This window comes from Felis catus, chromosome E1, assembly GCF_018350175.1.
Source record: "Felis catus isolate Fca126 chromosome E1, F.catus_Fca126_mat1.0, whole genome shotgun sequence".
Lineage (NCBI taxonomy): Eukaryota > Metazoa > Chordata > Mammalia > Carnivora > Felidae > Felis > Felis catus.
Genome location: NC_058381.1, coordinates 10,071,793 through 10,085,784, shown reverse-complemented (window position 1 = coordinate 10,085,784; position 13,992 = coordinate 10,071,793). Strand labels below are relative to the sequence as shown.

Here is a 13,992-nt window from a genome sequence, read left to right as displayed (position 1 = left end):
GGGAGGGCCCCGGGCTGGAGGAACTCAGGTGAGAGGGATCCAGATAGGAAGGCCCCAGGCAGGAAGAACCCAGGCGGGAAGGACCCACGCAGGAGAGCCTCAGGTGAAAAGGACCCAGGTGGGAAGGACCCAGGCAGGAGATACAAGGGACCTAAGCAGGCCATTCATCTTGGTGTTTTGAAAAACGTTCAATGATTCCTGCGTCCCTCTCCTCATCAGAGATGTTTTGCTGGCCCTTACTCTGGGCCAGGAAAGGGTTTAGGCAACGACATCCCTGCCCACGGGGAGTTTACATCTAGTGAGGAGACTGAGAAGAAACAAAAAGGTAGGGAGGAGTGCTGTGGTTCCCTCTGTCCGTCTCACTGTCCATCTGTCACCGTGTGTGTGTGAAATTCCTCCGAGGCATTTCTGGCAAGCTAGCGTCGGTTCTGGGGTCGTCTTGGTATGAGGCGCATATTCGATGAGTGAATGAACGCTGTAGGCCTCTCCCGGGCCTGGGTGGACGGCATCCTTCCTGGACCCTGTGGAAGTCTGGGAAAATCCTCCCATAAAGGCTGCTCTGAGTCACGTAGGTGGCAGTGGCCACTGGGACCCGGGGAACTTTCTCAGGTTTCCTAGTTTTGTGAGAATCAGAAAAGGGTTTTTTAACCATTATATGTGAGTTCAGAGCTTGGAAAGCATAAAACGCCAGGAATGTATTTGATTTTATTTTGGTAAGAAAACTAAGATTTCCATGGTCCCACTGTTCTAGTGCAGATCTCCCTGTATTGCTAAATTGTCTGAGATGGGAAAATAGCTGAATTATGTCATTAGTACCTTATAATGGAGGTTGAATGGTAGTATACTTACGATTTTTTTGTGTCTGCATAAAATACCACAACCCAGATTAGCTCTCCAAAGGTGTATTTTAATGTACTCGGTTTTCAAAAAGTTGAATCTATGAAGAGTATATGTGGCTTTTTTTTTTTTTTTTTTGATGTAAGGGCCTCATGTTTCTATACAATGGTTTTACTATTTTAAAGACTACTTTCATACTAAATACACACATTTGGTTTTAAAAATACAACAAATGAAAGTACAACTTGTTTCTATCACGCCGGCCTAAACACGAGTTTCAAAAGTTGACAAAGCACCATTTTTAAAAAAATGACAAAAAGATCTCACTCTGAAATATTGATGTAAAAGTGTGAGATCCAGGGACGCCTGGGTGGCTCAGTCAGTAGTAAGCCAGTAAGTCAGTGACTCTGGATTTCGGCTCAGGTCATGACCTCACGGTTCATGAGTTCGAGCCCCGCGTTGGGCTCCTCACTGACAGTGTGGGGCGTGCTTGGGATTCTCTCTCTCCCCCTCTCTCTGCCCCTCCCCCCACTCAAAGTAAATAAACTTAAAAAAAATGTGGGATCGGAATATTAGCAAATAGAATTCAAGAAGAAATTAAGAGAATAATAGTATACATCGCAACGAAGTGGATTTATGCCAAGAAAGCCTTAATGTTTGGAAATTTAGTAATATAATCTATTGTACAATATTGATAGACCAAGGAAGGAGAACCATTGGTCATCTCGGTAGAGGTGGAAGACACATTTGGCAAAATTAGCAATCTTTCCGTTTTTATTTATTTATTTATTTTTAAAATTTTTTTCTTAACGTTTATTTATTTTTGAGACAGAGAGAGACAGAGCATGAACAGGGGAGGGGCAGAGAGAGAGGGAGACACAGAATCGGAAACAGGCTCCAGGCTCTGAGCCATCAGCCCAGAGCCTGACGCGGGGCTCGAACTCACGGACCGCGAGATCGTGACCTGGCTGAAGTCGGACGCTTAACCGACTGTGCCACCCAGGCGCCCCAATCTTTCCGTTTTTAAAAACAAACTTTCGGTTTGCTATAAATGTATGGATACTTGTCTAGTGGTATGACGTATATGTATCTCAAACCAAAGCCAGAACTGTCCTCAATAGTGGAATCCTGGAAGTCTTCCCATTAAAATCAAGAATGATTCAAGATTGCCCATCACTGGGGGCGTCTGGGTGGCTCAGTTGGTTAAGCGTCCAACTCTTCATTTTGGCTCAGGTCATGATCTCACGGTTTGTGCGTTTAAACCCCGCGTTGGGCTCTGGGCTGACAGCACGGAGCCTGATTGCGATTCTGTCTGTCTCTCTCTCTCTGCCCCTCCCCTGCTTGCTCTCTATCTCTCAAAAGTAAATAAAAATAAACAACAACAACAAAAAAAGATTGCCCATCATTATCCCTGTCAACTAAGTTTTTCTGCAAGTATTAACCAGGGCAGTGAGACAGAGGAACAATAGCTACATAAATATTAGAAATGAGGAAACAAAATGATGATTTTATGCAGAGGATAACATCGTACGCTTAGAAAAATGCTTAGAATTTCCTGAACATTTGGGGCGCCTGGATGGCTCAGTCAGATGAGCATCCAACTTTGGCTCAGGTCATGATCTCATGGTTCATGAGTTCGAGCCCCACATCGGGCTCTGTGCTGACAGCTCAGAGCCTGGAGCCTGCTTCGGATTCTGTGTCTCCCTCTCTCTCTGCCACTCCCCCCTTCATGCTCTGTCTCTCTCTCTCTCTCTCTCTGTCAAAAATAAATAAACATTAAAAAATTAAAAAAAAAAGAATTTGCCGAACATTTTATCATTAGAAAAAACTTAGAATGTCCCGCAATCTATTAGATACAATAAGAGTTTATTGTGTGGTTGTAGAATACAAAGTATAAGTCACTTTCCTATCAGTGACTGGTTGGAAAAGATAAATAACTAAGAAATGATCCCATTTATAAAGGAATGTAAAAGGTAAAATATATATAGGAATAAACTTAATATTATAAGAGACCATATATATTTTTTTGAGGGGGGGTGCAAGTGAGCAAGGGACAGAGAGAGAGAGAGAGAGGTACGGAGAGAGAGAGACAGAGAGAGAGAGAAAGTGGGGCTCACCCGGGGCTCATGTTTTACCCGAAGTGGGGCTTGAGCTTACCTGATGCAGGGCTCGAATTCACAAACTGCGAGATCATGACCTGAGCCGAAGTCAGATGCTTAATGACTGAGCCACCCAGGTGCCCAAGAGACTGTATTTTTAAAAAAATAATCTTAAAACTCTTTTGAAGGACATAAAAGGAGAAATAAATAAGTAGAAGGATATATATACATGGTTCCTGAATAGGAAGGTTAAATATAATAAATATTTAATAAGTATAATATCTTAAATGTAACATTGTCTAAATTACTTTATGAATCTCTTTTCATCCCAATGAAGGTATCCACGGAAATTGACTGGGAGTGCAAACACTGGGAAAATGATACTGGGTTTATCTAAAACAGTAGTTCCCAATGGGCGGCCCTCTTGCCCACCACCCTAACCCAAGGAACAATTGGCAATGTCTTCAGACATTTTTGATTTTCATAATTAGGGGGGTGCTACTGACACCTAGTGGGTGGAGGTCAGGGTGGCTGCTAAACGCATAAGACAGCCCCCCACAATAAAGAATTATCCAGCCCAAAACGTTAATAGTACCTCTATGGATAGGTCCTGATCTAGAAGACTAAATATTCGTCAGTAATCAGAAAATTTCTAAAACAACAGTAACAAAGGGACTAAGTTTAAGCATCTTGGAACTGGAGAACCAATAGGCAGTTCAATGCACGATGGAGAAAGTCCAGATTGCATTGGACTAGTATATATATAGGATAGTATAGGACAAAGTAGCATCTTATATCAAGACTGATAATTCATTCGTAAGTAACGACTGATTGATGGGGCGCCTGGGTGGCTCAGTCGGGTAAGTGGCCGACTCTTGATGGTGGGTCAGGTCATGATCTCGGTGGGGAAAAATCCCATGGTGCTTGTAGTACGATCTTTAATTTTTTCAAATATACATTAATACTATATTTGAAATCACAACTTTTTTTTTCTGGAGGGATATAAAAATGGTTATCTTTGGGGCGCCTGGGTGGCTCGGTCGGTTAAGCCTCCAACTTCAGCTCAGGTCATGATCTCACAGTCCATGGGTTCGAGTCCCGCATCAGGCTCTGTGCTGACAGCTCAGAGCCTGGAGCCTGTTTCGGATTCTGTGTCTCCCTCTCTCTGTGACCCTCCCCCGTTCATGCTCTGTCTCTCTCTGTCTCAAAAATAAATGTTAGAAAAAAAATTATAAAAAAAAAAATGGTTATCTTTGAGGAGTTACCTGAATTGAAAGTGGTGGGGGAAAGAGACTTAATGTGGGATCTTTCTATACTGTTTGAAAATTTTTAAACCTATCCATACAATGCTTTAAAAAATAAAAACAGAGGTTTTGTTTGTTTGTTTGTTTGTTTGTTTTGCCTTAACCAAATCTTCCACTTCTACTTGCTTTTGTGATGTTTGTTTAACCGTTTTGTTGATGAACTAATTGTTTGATCACAGCATGTGCTCCCTTGGTTCAGGATTCCAGAGAAAGACTTGGGTCTCATCCTGGCTCCTCAAGTGGGCTCACTCCCACACCTCCTAGGGCAATAGCCTGTTTAATTGTCAAATTAAGGAAGTACTTGCATATCTGCTACATAGTGATGCCCTCAAGACAGAGATCTTGAAGACTTCCTAAACTGTAATGGGCTAGTGGGTTGCAAGGCACAGTTACGATTCCTAAAGTTTCCATACGAATTCAGTTTGCCGCCTTCTTTACTGTAACAAAATTATGTCCTTTGAATTAATGGAGTTGCGTTAGAAAATGACAGCTTGCCGGGGTGCCTGGGTGGCGCAGTCGGTTAAGCGTCCAACTTCAGCCAGGTCACGATCTCGCGGTCCGTGAGTTCGAGCCCCGCATCAGGCTCTGGGCTGATGGCTCGGAGCCTGTTTCTGATTCTGTGTCTCCCTCTCTCTCTGCCCCTCCCCCGTTCATGCTCTGTCTCTCTCTGTCCCAAAAATAAATAAAAAACGTTGAAGAAAAAAAAAAAAAGAAAGAAAATGACAGCTTGCCTCTGGAACTTTTATTTTGAAACGCGGGCAGTCCTCAACAATTCTCTAACCAGCTTTTTGGACAGCTGGCGCATCCGTGCATTGTCGTGTATCCCTAAACTGCCTCGTTCATGGTGAATCAGACCTGTGCATCAGCCGGTGAGCCAGCTGTGAAGCCACACGGTGATGCTTGCCGTCACCCAGGCTTGTCTGTTGTAGGTACAGGGGTGTTAGGTGGCCATTTGAATATTGGATCACATTTTTTTCTCTCTCTCTCTTTCTCTCTTTTATACACACGAGAAACAGGGAAACAAAAGTGCTGGTACTTTTGTAGTAATAAGTGCAGGTTTTAAAATCTCAATACCATGGCAACAAAAGATGGAAGTGATTTAGTTTGTTAGAAATGGCACCCCCATCGGATGTTGGATTTACAAGCCTGCTTGAGATTCTCTCTCTTCCTCTCTCTCTGCCCCTCCCCTACTTGTGAGCTCTCTGTCTCTTAAAATAAGTAAATAAACATTAAAAAAAGAAAAAGAAAAAGAATGAAAACAAAGAAAATAAGCAAAATGCTAACAATATGTAGTTGATTTCCTCTTAAAGGAAAGTTGCAATTATAAATTATATATGTAGACTCTTAGGGAACAGAGTTCTTTTTATGGCCCTCAAGTCTTAGTTTCTGAACTTTTGGCCTTGGGACAAGTTTTCCATAATGCATGGTATGTGTTATTTCTGTTTTCTTTCAACTGCATTAATTTAATTTTTTTAAGTTTATTTATTTATTTTGAGAGAGAAAGAATAAGTAGGGTGGAGGGGTGGGAGAGAGAGAGAGAGAGAGAGAGAGAGAGAATCCCAAGCAGGTTCCACATTATCAGCGCAGAGCCCGATGCAGGGCTTGAACTTAACAAACCGCGAGATCAGGACCTGAGCTGAAATCAAGAGTCGGACGCTGAACCGACTGAGCCACCCAGGCGCCCCTCAACTGTACTAATTTTAAAAAGGATCTTGGCATGAAATTATAATTTGGTATTATAGTTTTAAACTCACAATAGTTAAGCCTGCGGCCAGCCTGTATTGCGTGCACCCTGTCCTGGGAATCGATCCGTCGTTAGGGAGAACCACTCAAACCCAGTACCAGCAGAAAATGCTCCGTGCTTTGGTAATAATAATTTCATGGTTGCTCACACTTGCACATAGTGCTAACTCACCATCTGACCCAGGTCTTGAATGGGAGAGCATGGAGTTTCTGGAAGCCTTTTCTAGAATATCTCAAGAACAACAGTTTCCACACTCCACATCCACTCCTGCTGATTTTCTTTCTAGATCAATATTATTAACCTATCTGCGTTCCAGCCCAGATATGTTCTTCTTCCTTTTGTCCCTAAGGTGCCCTTTGTATATATCTCATCTTACCCTGTTGGGGTAGATTTAGAGAACACGATGGTCCCTCGTGCGTAGGCACTTGCCGTCCCTGCTTTCGCCATTGACTGCTCATCTCAGGGTCCCACAAAAGGTGGGGAGAGCCCCCACAAAGCTACAAAGGAATCCAGCCACTAGATGGCAACCTTGTCAAGACACTACCGTGCCCTTCTGCTATGAGCCTGGTGCTGAGGCATGGTTTTATTACCAGACTTGAGAAGCAATCCTCCTTTCGCTTATTCACTAATTCAACAGATATTTTTGAGTGCCTCCTATGTGCCCAGCACTGCTCTAAGCAAAAAGAACCATCGGTGAAGAGGAAAGAGATGTCTGCGTTCACGAGCGCGATGTGCAAGAGGTGATGATGTCAGCCAGGTAGAAAGGGGTGACCCACAGTGAGAGGCCACTGTGGCTGCAGCTGCGTGAGCGAGGACAGCAGTGGGAGGCGAGGGCAGAAAGGCCAAGGAACAGAAGAGTGACATGATCTGACTTCATTCCTTTTTTTTTTTTTATTTTTAAAAATTTTTATTTTTGAGAGAGAGAGTACACATGCAAGTGCGTTGAGGGTGGGGGAGCAGAGAGAGAGAGAGAGAGAAAGAGAGAATCCCAAGCCCGGCTCCAGGCTCGAACTCACGAACAGTGAGATCGTGACCTGAGCCGAAACCAAGAGTCGGATGCTCAACCGACTGAGCCACGCAGGTGCCCCCTGACTTCATTCTGAAAGGAGTCCTTGGCTGCTTGTTCAGAGGGGACGAATGGAGTGGGGAGGCCAGACCAGAGGCTGGGAAAGAGGTGGCCTGGGCAGGGTTGTAGCCGTGGAGCTGGGAGCAGTAGCCAGGTTCTGGGTATAGTTTGAAGGGTAGAGTCAATGGCTTTAAACGCCCCTGATGGGTTCTTTTGAACTGTGGCAAAAGACGCATGACATAACAATTATCTTCAGAAGCATTTCTAAGGGTACAGTTCAGTGGCATTAAGCACGTTCACAGTGGCCTGCAGCCATCCCCCCCTCCCCCGTCCACCCACAGAGCACTTTTCCTCCTGCACAACTGACACTCTGTCCCCACTCAACACTAGCTCCCCACTCCTTCCTCCCCCGCCCCCAGCCCCTGGCAACCAGCATTCTGCTTTCTGCCTCTGTGAATTGCCAGTTCTAGAGACTCCATACAAGTGGAGTCGGGCAGTCCTTATCCTTTCGTGCCTGGCCTATCTCATTTAGCATAATGTCCTCAAGGTTGAGCCGTGCTGGAACTTGTGCTAGAATTCCCTTCTTCTTTTTTTTTCCTTTAAGGCTGAATTCCATGACGCTGTATGCACACGCCACATTTCGTTTGTCCATTCATCCATCAGTGGATGTTGGTGTCGTTCACACCTCTTGGATCCGGTGAATAATGTCACCGTGAACGTGGGTATGCAAGTAGCCGTCCCAGTCCCTGCTCCTGACCCTTTGGGTTTTATGCCTCAGAGTGACATTGCTGATTCTCCCAGTGGGTGTGGGGTAGATGGAGGGTCGGGTTTCTGCTCACGGTATCTGTGGAGCTAGTGAGAGGAGATCTGACGGGCATCCCAGGGATGAGCTTGAACACCAGTCCCTTCTGGAGACAGCGCTTGGCCAGTAGGGTGGCCGGGGTTGGGGGGGGGGGTTCCTGTAGCCACACAGGTGAACGTTATAAAAACTGGCACCACACAAAAGTGTTCATTTAGGTGATTCTGTACATAGCACATGTGGGATTTAAGAGGATGTCCTTATTTTAAACTGGTATCAGGGTTTTCTAAAAGTTAAGTAAGTTGAATGTTCGGTGGCAGCTGCACCTTGGCCAGACTCTGTGTTAAGGAAGCAGGCTCACTTCCAAAAAGGTGCCCGTGTCCTTGCCGACACAAGCGTCCGCCCGTTCCCCAGTTACACGTGTCAGACCAGTGTACCTTGGGCTGCAACCTATGATGCTTGTCCTCTTTGACCTCTCTAACCTAGAAGGTAGATGTTCTTTAAAAAAATTTTTTTTAATTATTTGTTTATTTTTGAGAGACAGAGACAGAGCACGAGCAGGAGAGGGGCAGAGAGAGAGAGGGAGACAGAGACAGAGACAGAATCTGAAGCAGGCTCCAGGCTCTGAGCTATGAGCACAGAGCTTGATGCGGGACTCGAACCCACAAACTGCGAGATCATGACCTGAGCCAAAGTCGGACGCTTAACTGACTGAGCCACCCAGGCGCCCCTAGATGTTCTTTAAAAAAAAAAAAAAAGTTTTTTTATATGTGAAAGAGAGAAAGCACGAGAATGAGCAGGAGAGTGGCACAGGGAGAAAGACAGAATTCCAAGCAGGGTGGAACCCTCCAAGGTGCTCGAACCCATGAACTGTGGGATTGTGACCTGAGCCAAAATCAAGAGTCAGTCGCTTAACCAACTGAGCAGGCTCAGGTGGGGTTTGGCAGTGTTCCCAAAGTCAAACCCAGTCTGACTCCCGAATTCTTTCCTCCACCACCTTGTTTCTTCTGCTGGGGTGGGGAGTCTTGTTTTTTTTCCCCCATCATCTTCATCCAGTGTGGAATTACTGCCAATAGGTCACATTCTTTGCACACTGTGTGCTAACCATTGTTCTATGTGCTTGATACATATCATCTCCTTTAGGCTTTACAATACCCTAGGACATAGGATCATTACTGTCCTTGCCTTTTTTTTTTTTTTTTTGAAGCAGGCTCCACGTCCAGGGTGGCACCCAACGGGGGGCTTGAACTCCCGGCCCTGAGATCATGACCTGAGCGGAGATCAAGAGTCGGATGCTCAACCGACAGAACCACCCAGGTGCCCCACTGTCCTTACCATTCTGTAGATCAGAGAGATTAAGCAGCCTGTGCAATTCCATGCTTAGTAAATATTGGGGCTGGGACTTGCTGAAACGTGGGCACAGGTTGCCTTGCTGGCCTTCCTTCCCCTCCTCCTCCTCTGTGCCCTCCTCCTCTCTCTGTTGAATTTATGTCTAGGTTTTATACTTTCATGACTCTGTGGATGGGAATCCTTAGTCATTGTTTTTTCAGTAAGCTCTAGGCCCGATGTGGGGCTTGACTCACAACCCCAAGATCAAGAGTCGCATGCTCTACTGACTGAGGTGGTCAGGCGTCCCCCTTAGTCATTTTTAAAAATATAGAATGCTTCGTGAATTTGTGTGTCATCTTCCATGCTAACCTCTGTGTCATTCCAGTTTTAGAATGTGCGCTGCCCAGGGGAGCATGCATTGTATTCTTCAAGTAGGTATTTTCTTGATATTTAATTTGTAATGCCCTCCCTCTCTTACTGCTGCTAGTGGTTTCCCAGTGTGAATGGTTTCCAGTTGATTTGCAAGTGCTTTCCAAGTAGACAATTCTATCAGCTGCAGATAACAATGCTTGTTGTCTCCTATTCCGTAGTTGTGCCTTTGTTGTTGTTGTTAAGTGTTTTATTTTAATTCCCGTGTAGTTAACATACGGTGTTATGTTAGTTTCCGGTGTACAATATAGTGATTCAGCAATTCTGTACATTACTCAGTACTCATCATGCTAAGTGTGCTCTTAACCCCCGTTACCTGTCACCTACTTCACCCGTCCCCCCCCCACCTCCCCTCTATAGGGGAGTTTGTTCTCTATAGTTAAGAGTCTATTTTGTCTGTTTCCCTCTCTCTCTCTCCTTTTTTTTCTCCCTTTGTTTGTTTCATTTCTTAGATCCCACATGTGAGTGAAATTGTCTCGCATTTGCCTTTCTGACTTATTTTACTTAGCAGTATACCGTGTAGCTCCATCCATGTTGCTGCAAATGGCAAGATTTCCTTCTTTTTTATGGCTGAATAATATTCCATTTTATATGTATAAAACACATCTTTTTTTTTAATTTTTTAATTTTTATTTATTTTTTTTCAATATATGAAATTTAATGTCAAATTGGTTTCCATACAACACCCAGTGCTCATCCCACAAGGTGCCCTCCTCAATACCCATCACCCACCCTCCCCCGCCCCACTCCCCATCAACCCTCAGTTTGTTCTCAGTTTTTAAGAGTCTCTTATGCTTTGGCTCTCTCCCACTCTAACCTCTTTTTTTTTTTTTCCTTCCCCTCCTCCATGGGTTTCTGTTAAGTTTCTCAGGAGCCACATAAGAGTGAAACCATATGGTATCTGTCTTTCTCTGTATGGCTTATTTCACTTAGCATCACACTCTCCAGTTCCATCCACGTTGCTACAAAGGGCCATATTTCGTTCTTTCTCATTGCCATGTAGTAAGTACTCCATTGAAAACACATCTTCTTTATCCACTCCTCTATTGATGGACATTTGGGCTGCTTCCATAATTTGCCTATGAAAAATAATGCTGCTATAAACATGGGGGTGCACGTATCCCTTTGAATTGTGTTTTTCTGTTGTTTGGGTTAATACCCAGGAGTGGGATTGCTGAGTTGTAGGGCAGTTCTATTTTTAACTTTTTGAGGAACCCTCCCCCCCCATGCTGTTTTCCACAGTGGCCGCACCAGTTTGCATTCCCACCAACAGTGCACGAGGGTTCCTTTTTCTTCACATCCTCACCAGCACATGTTGGTTTTTTGTGTTTTGGTTGTAGCCACTGTGACAGGTGTGAGGTGATCTCTCATTGTAGTTTTGATTTGCATTTCCCTGATGGTGAGTGATGGTCCGGTAGTTATGTCTTTTATTTCCGGTTTCTGCTGTATTGTGTGGGCGACCCAAGTTCTATTAAATGCTAGTGATGTCCTTGGTCTCATTTTACTATGAGTGCTTTTAGTGTCTTGCCATCAAATAGGATGCAGAAGGATTGCTTGAGATACTGTTTGTACGATCAATTCTCTCCTTCCTATTTTGCTCAGAGTTGGGTTTTTTTGTTTTGTTTTGTTTTGTTTTGTTTTGTTTTGGTGTGTGTGTGTGTGTGTGTGTTTTGGCTGGACAGGGAGGAGCTATAAACCCAGTAACCTACAGGCCATGTAGCTCAGTTGTTAATAGGATTGGTGATGGGTTTATTTAATGTCCTCCGTTCTGCTATTACTTTGTTTTTCTTTTTAACCTGGAGTCTCCTTCAGGAAATTCACATTATGTGTATGTTTGGTCTTCTGGGTGTATCTTCCACATCATATATTTTGTTGGATTCTTTTGATTACTTTTGATCTCTTCAAGTTTACAACCGAGAACACTTTGCTTTGCGTTTCTTTACTTCAGCTATTGTGTTTTTAATCTTTAGCCTAATTTCCATGATCTCAAATTGTTTCTTCTTCATGACTTCTTGCTCTAGCTTCATAGCTAGAAAAGCTCCTTGAATTTCACTGAGGATGCAAATTTGAGATTTTCTAAAATTTCCTGTTTCTTCCAATAACTTTGTTTCCTAGGTGCATGTTTACCTGGATTTCTCAGGTGGTTCCCCTTTTATGAACTTCCAAAACCATCCATATACATCTAGTGATTTTTCTAGGATCATCCTTTTACAGAGGGAAGTCGGTGCTGTTCCAGAATTGGAAACGAAGAGGGATTCCAGTATAGAGGATACCATTGAGGTGTTAGGTCGTGTATTTTATGCTCAGTTGAAGGAAGAAGGAAAAACGTTTTGTGTTGACCAGGGCGAGAGTGGGGAGGGCACTAAAGCTTGAAGTTAGCTTTGCCTTTTGTTTTTTGTTTTTTGTTCTGGTGTTGTTTTGGTGTTTGGTGTTTGCCGAAAGGTGGCGCTCGCTGTCTTCTCGCTTGCATGATTGCTCTTGCCATTAGCTGGTCACGGCTTTGTTGTTGTTGTTAGCTGGCCACGGTTATTTCTGCCTGCACAGCTTTCCGAGAGAAGTTCAGTCGAGGAGAAAGGAGCACGGGAGTACTTTCTGAAGGCCCTCGCTGCCAAGGTTCCACCTGGTGCATCCACTCACCCTCCTTTATCACCAGTATTTTGGAATGCACCCTTTAATACCCTGAAATGAAATTCACTGGTAGTACAACCTACCTATATACATTACTGGGGGAAAAAAGCCAACATCACGCCCTACCTATAATGTAGAGGAGAAATAAGAGGAAAAGAACTTCTAACAAAATCACACGTTGTTGTTGTTTCGATCTGTAAATGCTGGAGGCTAAGTGCATGTAAACGGGACTGAGTCCAGGGCTCAAATACCCAGGCACTGTTGACACGCTGACTCTATAATGCTGACAACTCAGGGTCAACTTCTGAACAACACCAAGGGCTGTCTTCCCTTGATTTGCTGGTTAGTGGTATTTCTAGAAAATTCAGCGTACAGTACCATTGAGTTTCTAAGTAAAATAGAGATAGCTTCTGGGCTCAGATAATTATAAACACTTTTTTCACTTCCATGAATGCTGGTCTGTCCCAAGAAAGGAGAGTGGGCTGGAGGAGGCAGGCACACCCCTGACATTTGCAAGCCCCCGGGGGCAAGAATACAAATTCATCCCCACTCTTCATTCCCAATTTTCTGATCAGTAATTAAATATGCTAGCAAGGAATATGAAGTTTCAGGGATTTCAGATGACCCATTAGAGTGTGGATTTGATGAAAATAATTTTCTTGCTCATTTTCATTGTTTTTATCAGAAATGGTCAAATTTTGTGTGGCACATTTTATTCTTTTTTTTTTTTTCTTTTCTCTTCTCAGCTTTTTTTCCCCTGGGTTCCATGTTAGTACGTCCTAATTTTTTATTACTCAGGATTTATAATCATCCTCAAAGATTAAAATCAAAGTAATGTTATTCAAAATGTATAGTTTTTATATAAATTTTCATCAAAATGTAAATTAAAGTCAATATAAAGGTTGAACATGTATTTCACGTTTTTACATTTTTTGTAATGTTTCTGTACTTTTGAGAGAGAGGCAGAGCATGGGTGGGGGGAGGGGCAGAGAGAGAGGGAGACACAGAATCTGAAACAGGCTCCAGGCTCTGCGTTGTCAGCACAGAGCCCGACTTGGGGCTTGAACTCGGGAATGGGGAGATCATGACCTGAGCCGAAGTCGGACACTTAACTGACTGAGTCACCCAGGCGCCCCTGTATTTCATGTTTTTAAAATAAACTTCTAATTTTGCAAAAATCATAGACTCACGTGCAGTTGTAAGAAATAATAGAGAAAGGTTTCCTGGTACCCTTTACCCACTTTCTTCCAATGGTAACATCTTGCAAAACAATAGTGAAATATCTCAACCAGGACACTGTCATCGGGGCAGCCTGGTTATGTTTCCATCACTGCCAGGATCCCCCCTACCTGCCTGTGACCCTTTTACAGCCACTCACTTCCCTCTGTCCCCACTCCTTCTTAACCCTGGCCACCGCTGAAATCTGTTCCATTTCTACAATTGTGTTATCTCAAGAATATGATATAAATGGAATCATACAGCTAGTAAGCTTTGCACACTGGCTTTTTACATCCAGCATTCCCTGGACATTAATCCATGTTGTTGTGTGATGCAAAAGGTTGTTCCTTTTTAATTTTTTCATAGTATTTCGTGGTATGGATGTACCACACTTTAACTAGTCACCCATGAATCTGTGTTGTTTCGAGTTTTTTTGCTATCACGAATGCAGCTGTTAGAAACATGCACGTTCAGGTAAACATTGTGTAAATATTTTGTGGGAGCATCTCTCTGGGAAAAAAATGCCCAGGAGTGCAATT

General features: G+C 43.6%; 1 protein-coding gene across 11 annotated transcripts in view; it reads left to right on the top strand.

The window, feature by feature from the left end:
- Positions 1-13,992, top strand: part of SPECC1 (sperm antigen with calponin homology and coiled-coil domains 1) — a 286,113-nt gene that overhangs the window by 95,682 nt on the left and 176,439 nt on the right. The gene's annotated exons all lie outside the window — the stretch shown is intronic.